The following is an 8054-nucleotide window of genomic DNA, read 5'->3' as shown; positions in this document are numbered from 1 at the left end:
TATTTCACTCTATAAAACAGAAGCTTTGGCCAGTTTCTCAGTGATACTATACAGTGCGTGGTTAACTGTTCACTTGGAATGTAAAACAAAATACAGTTGCACTATTGAGTGTGGCGAGCATATTATGTCAAATTTAAAGCTATGCTTAAATTTGAAAACAATGTATTTATGTCTCCCTGGATCTTTTGTATGATGTACCTCTCCTAAGTGTATATGTGTGTGCTTGGAGACACACAAAGCCTCACCATTATTCAACATATGGCCATTAAATAGCAACCTTTCTATAAGAGCACCAAGCCTCAGGATGAAAAAAGAGGACTCGTCATCCCTGTCGTGCTGTGAAAATGAACAGTATTTCATGATTTCTGTGAGAACACTGTGAGCCTTCATGCAGCAACACAACAAGAGACAGAGCAGAGCAAGGGGAGAGATAACAAACTTGTCACGTTTTGTTGCAAGAGATGGCGTTTCTCTTCGTGACAGTTCTCCCGATGGTGACATTCAGGCCCCCACAGTCATCATTCGATGATCTCATGGGTGACACTCACACATAAACACAAACACACACTCACCTGCCCAGCAATAACCTCAATGTACTTCCTGAATAGACAATTCACATAATTATGCTTAGTTTAAGCAGAAACCTGGTATGCTTTAGGAGCCCACACATTTTTTGCAAACAAATACATGTATCCATGTAAAGGTTACAGTGCAACCGTGAGCTCGGCCGATCACTGCACATGCAGCCCTGGTTAATGCAGGAGTAGGAGGCAGAGACCACAGATACAGAGTGGAGTGAGCACTAGTGTGAGAGTCAGATAGGAAGTGAAGTAGCTAAAAACAGAGCTCACATGCGAGGCAAGCCTGTCAGAAGTACTGAAACCTACCACAGGGACTCACTAACTGGGTCACCAGGGCCTTTGGGTCTGGGTGAGCTGTGCAGTTTTCAAAGATAGTCCAACTTCTCTACATTAAAGAAGAGCAGAGGAGTTTTTGATCTATCTTGTCCACCTTAATCTCCACCAAGGGAATGCTCATTATGCCCTCTATACCACCATGATCATTTTTTAGCCTTTCTATTTCCCAAGGTAAACACTTATTTTCTGTGTAGGTCTTTTGCGGTGCATGTGTATCACTAAAATGAGGTCGACATATCCCTAATGATTCCGTTTAAAAGCGCATAAAATTCACTAGAAAGCATTAGATGAGGTGTGTTTAACTTGAAGAAACCTGCATTTGTAAAAATGTGCACTAATCAGTGTTGGGGTCATTACTCACAAAATGTAACTATTAAGAAAAATAAAGCAGTTAGTTGATCACTGGAAAAAGTAAATTGTTATATTACTTTCTCGTTACTTTGTAAATTGACCTGAAACGTCTTGTCATATAATTACTAGTTACCAGCCCATATCTGTAGCGCTGTAGACCACTCCAACATTTCTCCAAAAGTTGATTCTGTTCATCTGGACGTAGCGTTTTCAGTGGGAGAAATGTTTCGTCACTCATTCAAGTGACTTCTTCAGTCTCAGCTGACTGCAGGTTTCCCCAATCTCATAAACAGCACATTTGCATAATGACTGAAACCAGCCCACTGAAGGAACAATGGACTGGGAGGTTTCTTTCATCATAATTATGCAAATTCTCATGACCATTGATCAACAACCACTGATCAAGGCCCACTGATCAAAGCTCACTGATCAAGTTGGGGAATGGCTGCAATCACAGCATTGTAAGATGGTGAAAGATGTACCCTTAGGCCCCCTCTTTGATTCAGAGATGGTGTTTCGCTTTTCACGTAAATTGCCTCCTTGACTCTGCGCTCAAACCAGCGTTCCTCCCTGTCCAGGATGTGTACATCCTCATCAGGATGTACACATCCTGTGACTGAAGAAGTCACTTGGATGAGTGACGAAACATTTCTCCCACTGAAAACGCTACGTCCAGATGAACAGAATCAACTTTTGGAGATTTACTTACCTGGATGATTGAGCACGCATCAAGACACAACATTTCTTCAGTCTTGCACAAGTACTGAATAAGCTGATTTTAGTACCAATTCGCAGAGAGAAAGAGGCACGTTTATTATTATTTTTTCTTTATAAATGAAAAACCTTTGGACTGCAGCTAACTGTAATGTAATTGCTGAATTTTATATAGTAATGCATTACATTACTACTAATTGAAAAATGCAGTTATTGTGATTATTGTAACCTGTAACTTTGGAACGCGTCACACCCAACAATGGTACTAATCCAGCATGTGCATTTATGTATGTGCAACACAATGGCACATTGGTTTTTTTAGCAGATTTTGTTTTACTTTAAGCAAGCAGAAAATCTTCCACTGAAAATGTGCCAATGACTGATAAATCAGTTCCCAGCATGGAGCAACAAACTGATAATGGAAGATTATTGACTTAATTAAATGAACCCTGGGAAGCCTTAGTGCATTCCCTTAAATCTCCAATTTTCATTGTGAGAAAATTATAGCAAACAGTATTTTGTTAAAAAAAAACCATGCATAGCAGAGATTCATAGTAAAAACTGATATATGAAATGTGTACTGTAGTGTCCAGATCAGCTGGACAATTGGTTGGTTTAATCTGATCAAATTATGGTGTTACTTTCATAAGGACGAATCATTCATGTAGCCTTCATGCAGTCCTTTTCATGGCAGAGTACCTGTGAAAAACAGGGTGCTTTCACAAATTTGAATCTGTTAGCCTAACAGAGGTTGACTAACTTATTTACTATTTCAAACTAATATCACCAAATAAAAGAAGTCTTCAGTGTTGCTTCATTGCAGAAATAAATGGTCCAATTGCAGGTATAACTTCTTTTTGCTAGGGCGTTGCATCAAATTTGACACTAGAGGCAAATGATCAGAATGATCATATTTACATGTTTTGTCTCATAATCTTTTTCATATTAATAGGGACATTCAGCAATGATTTATATGCCTTAAGCTTCAATCAACAGTATGTTCAGATCAAGCTGAAAATTCAGAAATTGTATCATGATAGGAAATATTCATTATTGTTCATGACATGAAATTCTATCAAACATGTGTAGCTCCATGGGAAGCCATTTACTGTGGCAGTTGTTAACAGTGTGAGGTTTGGCACATAATGGCCTTGGATTTTATACTTTCAATAAGCTGCGAATGAAGTTCATATTTTTGGCACAACTTCACCTACCTCCAAGGTGCATGGAGGAGAGAATTGCATGGAAACATTGTTTCTCATCACAGAAGTCCTTTTCTCGTTTTCCTCATTGATATCATCTGTAAAGATACAGGATTTGTCATGTACACATAGGACAGTTTATGGCACTTTTTCATGCCCTTTGATTCACTTTGCATGATGAAAAGAAGTTTGGATCTTTTTTTAGACATCTGTAACGGATGTACAAGAGAATGGAAATGGAAGTCATATGCAGGTCATCTGGACATTAGTCAAAACCTAGCATCTCCCTAATACAAAGTGAATGTAAAGTTTCATTGTACTAATGCTGTAACAGCACTGGTAATAGTCTAGTCAGATCACAGCTAGTAAGCGGTGTTTTTTTATTTGGTGTGGCAGTGTTATAATTAATTTAGTGATAGGACTGAGCTTTATGTGGACAGTATGTTGCTATATGGTTAGCACTGTTACTTCACAGCAAAAAGGTCCTGGGTTTGAATCCACCTTTCTGTCTCTGTGGGTTCTCTCGAGGTACTCTGGCTTCCTCCCACATTCTAAAGACACACAGTTAGTTGATGATTAGTGATTCTAAATGACAAATCGAAAACTCTAAAATCCAGTGTGACTGTGAGTGCAAATGGTTTGTCTGTCTGTGACTGGTGGCTGTTTGCTAGCAGTCGCTAGCAGGTTGTCTGTTTTGACTTAGACCAAAACAATTGCACCGATTGGAGGAAGTGATCTTGGTGCTGTTCCACATGAACTACAGAGCAGTTATTTACAGTCTGGACGTGATCCCAACCAACTACCAAGTGTACGTTGTAAGTCTGACCTAAAAACTTCCCACAGTCACATATGCTTTGCATTGTGGGATGCAACAGGTTACTATAGATGTGCTAAAGGTCTTTAAAGACTAGCAATTAGTCATGAAATGAATGTAAATACTCCATGTTTTCCAGTAGTCTACAAACAAAACCTTCTTCCTGTATTTTCTTTTGTTGCTTCCACCTCAGACACATTTGGCTTGTAAGCATTTTGTAGTGACGCATTTTGGTTTTCTTGGAGTTCACTTGGAATTTCCTCTATAACCAAATCAAATCACTGTGAAAAAAATACAAATTTAAAATGTCATTAGCAGATTCAGAGAAAAGTAAATTAAATATAGGTGTGAAAACACGCTAATATGCAAACACTAACAAACTGTTGGCCAAGTGGTGGTGAAACTGAAAAGTGCAATGTAAATTGGAAACAGAGACCATATGCCTTCAAAGCAAAGAGTTCCTTTTGAAATGCATTGATTGATGCAACAATGCACATCCTTTACTGTGATGGCATTGCTCTCTGTTTCTGGTATCCATCACACTTTTTCAAGTTTCATTGAAGTGGTTTTTAGACAAGTTAGTGTCTTTGGAGCAAACAGCAGGTGACCATGCCAATCTGCTAGCAACCAAAGCCATCTGAAGATCCTATTTGGTGCACCACACTCTTTGGAGCAGATTTCACCGAGCAACAGCCAGCAAAATCCAGCAACTAACCGGCTGGGAAATACACATTTTGTCCTAGTAACTGTAGGTTGCCAGTGGCTTATCAGCCAGTTTTTGGGCCCTTACTTGATCATTTTAGTTTCATTTTTTTATTTCTATGTGAGCATTTGCTTATTGTTGTCACACTTAAAAGCATTTAGAAGTTCTCGGCTCAAAGACATTAATCAAGCCAACGCCCAGAGCCCACACAGAGAAGGGGCAGGCAGCCCACATGTGCACACTCATTCACAGCAGAAGCTCACATAAACAGTCCTTTGCTATTATATGCACACCTACAATCTCGCATGGCCCTAAGCACTTACCTGCAGCTGTTGATTGTACTTCCTGTGTTCTTTTTTTTTTCCAACAAAACTTCAGACACCCACAGCCTCTTTGCTGCCTACATTGTTGACAGTATCTTTTCTCTTCTTTAAGATACCCCGTGCGGCTGTTTTTCCGATGACTGTGTCTGAGTCAACCAATTACGTTGGCATTCGTCTTGGTTTTATTATCTGAACACAGTGTGCCCAATCTCAAGCCTCTTCACATTCGCATGGTCTGTGGTCAGTTTCATATGGGCAGTTTGGCAAAGACGTGAATGAGATCCAAGCTTTTCTGTATGATTAATGCAGGATGACTCATTCATCCCGGCTTTCCGTCATAAAGACACATACGTGCACAGGCACACACAAACACTTACACATGAGTGTACGGGCATACAACACGCACATCATTAAATACATAAAAGGAATATATGTATGTATTCATCACACCCATGAACATTTCAGTGCTCATAGATTTCTTGCCAGATGTCAAATGCTTTTTTATGCAGTTAATATGTAGGCTGTGGTTGATGCTCTCATTGGTCTTGACAACTCTCCGACTCTGCAGCTGACACTCAGTCCCTTCAGAGGCTAGCACCAGGCACTGAAGCTTCGTCACAAGAGTGTCTCCTTTCGCACAGCCAACCCATATTTTACGGTTTTCTGTCATTCTGGGTGGTTCGGAGCCAGTACAGTAATTCCATATGTGTCAGCAAAGACGGAATTCAATGTGGGTGATTGTAAAACATAATTGCTTAAACAAAAAGCCTCAACTTTTCCTGAATGTGAACAGCGTGTTACTGGATGATCTGACATCCGACATGCCCCTCCTTCTACCTCCATCGTGTCACTTCGATTCAGGATGGAGACCCATCTGTTTGGACCATTTAAAATTTTGTACAGTAGCCAACTATAGCATATGATGCACTGAGAAGTCATATTAGTATTTATGATCTTACAAATTTTCTTTTGTAAGTAGTGTTTGTGCCAAACCTGTAGCTCTGCAGGTAAATTAAGGCAGTTTAAGTATACCTTCCTGTTTTGTACGTGTTCCAGCCTTTGTTTTTTTTGTTCTGCCTTCAGTCCTCTGCACTTCGTCACTCACAGCTCCTCTGGTTACGACCTGGCCCCTCTTGGGTGCCTCTGGGGCCCACTGGCTAAATGAGTTTCAGCAGCCCCAGGAGCTGGAGTAGCTGGCCCTTAAGCTCTCTTTGGATTATAGAACTCTAACCTGTCTCTCTATCAAGGCCTCCCAAGGCCTTTGAAGTTTCTTTTGGCTTTTCCTTTGTCACGCTATCCCATGAATGAATGAATGCTCTGCCTTCACCTCTGCCCTCTACCAACTTCTCTCACTCTGCTATCTCACCACTCCACGTCCTCCCCCTTTCCATCTCTTAACCTCCACAGTGAGATACCCCCTGTTTCTCCATCCCACTCCTGGGTTTCCTCATCCCACTTCTATCCCTTTCTCTCTCCTTTCTTTGTGTCTTCAACTCTAAAGACATTTCTCCTGTCTTCACCCAGTTTTCCTTCAGTCTTTATGTTTTTCTCCTCTGGTCCTTTTTCTTCATCACTTTTTATTTCCCCAACCACTCAAGAGCATCTATTTCTCCCACACATTTCTCAACTTCTCACATCAACTTTTATTTCCTTCTCATCTTCTACTCTTACACCAAAATGTCCACTTTAACCACTCTCTCACTCTCTATTCGGTTTACCTCCCCCTTCATTCCTTTCCGTACCCCTCCCTCACACATTCCTTTGCGCTGACTGGCCGTGTTTACATTGACATCCCCTATTCTGTGTGTGGACCACAGTACCGCAAACCCATCGGCACAGAAGCACACAGATGCGCACAAACCCCAGTTCATTAACCCTCTTGTCTCAGTTTCCAGACAAAATAAGCGAAAGTACGAGTAAATACCACAGTGGAGAAAAAAAATACAAAGCAATGCCTTGTTTTATATCTGAAAATTCTATTATCACATCACTCTTTTCACACTAATTACACTTGTACATTGTAGTGTGCTCTCTAAAGGTGGACATTTTTCATTAACATGAATGGGACAGTGGGATAGCTTGAAGTTCAAATGGAACTCAAACACATTAGAGTGCATTTTGCCAGGAGAGGTTACAGAGTAAAGTCAACAGCTGCCAAACTCTAATAGTGCCTTTAATCATATACCACCTGATCCTGCAGCGTGAAAGCAGGGTAGGCACAGCCCAGATTCATTGATAAATAAATGCAGCCAAGTGCATCTTTTTATAGCTCCAGCAGCCAGAGGACAATATGCAACCACATGCGCTGTGTTTATTTCATTAAATGGAGTAAGCGGTAGAACAAGGTTGCATGGGTGGGGTAGAACAAGACAAAGACAACAACAGTTTATCTATCATAAGGTCATCTTTTTCCGCCCTGTAGACGTCACCAAATGACAGTCAGCTCATTCAAATGTCACTGCCTGCTTCTTGGGTTGTGTAATGCTCCGCAGACATGACCATTTCTGTGCATTATGTTAAGACAGTAAACAGGGTTCTTGTTTATTTGCCAAGCCCTACTCAGTCCATTCCAGGTACTGTGTTGTGCAAGATGCTCCCAACCACCACTGCCTCTCCTAAACCCTTCCATATTAGGATGTTAATTCTCCTTCATGACATACTGTACAGTATGTGTGTCACTATTTCGTGTCCTGTGGTATTCTTGTATTCACCTGTCAGTCTGGCTTAATGCATCTTATTATCCACTGAAATAATGGTCTTTTGTGGACAAGCCTAAGATGATAAATGGGTTAACACTGCAACAGTTGGCTTTATCACTAATCTGGTATTATTTATAAAGCTAATATAGCCAACGTTCATGATTTAGCGTAGCTTGACTAAACCCAGTGTTTATGGGTGAAACACATGCATGACCAATCCGGAGCTCCTCCTCAGTCTGCCCTGTTTTTTCTTGTTTTGCTTCTTGCTTCACTGATTGATCTTGTGTTATATCAGTCTATGTGTGCGTGTGTGTGTGTGTGTGTGTGTGTG

Source organism: Pundamilia nyererei, unplaced genomic scaffold (assembly GCF_000239375.1).
Source record: "Pundamilia nyererei isolate P.nyererei 1_Seehausen unplaced genomic scaffold, PunNye1.0 scaffold00056, whole genome shotgun sequence".
NCBI classification, from domain to species: domain Eukaryota; kingdom Metazoa; phylum Chordata; class Actinopteri; order Cichliformes; family Cichlidae; genus Pundamilia; species Pundamilia nyererei.
This window is presented reverse-complemented; position numbering follows the sequence as displayed.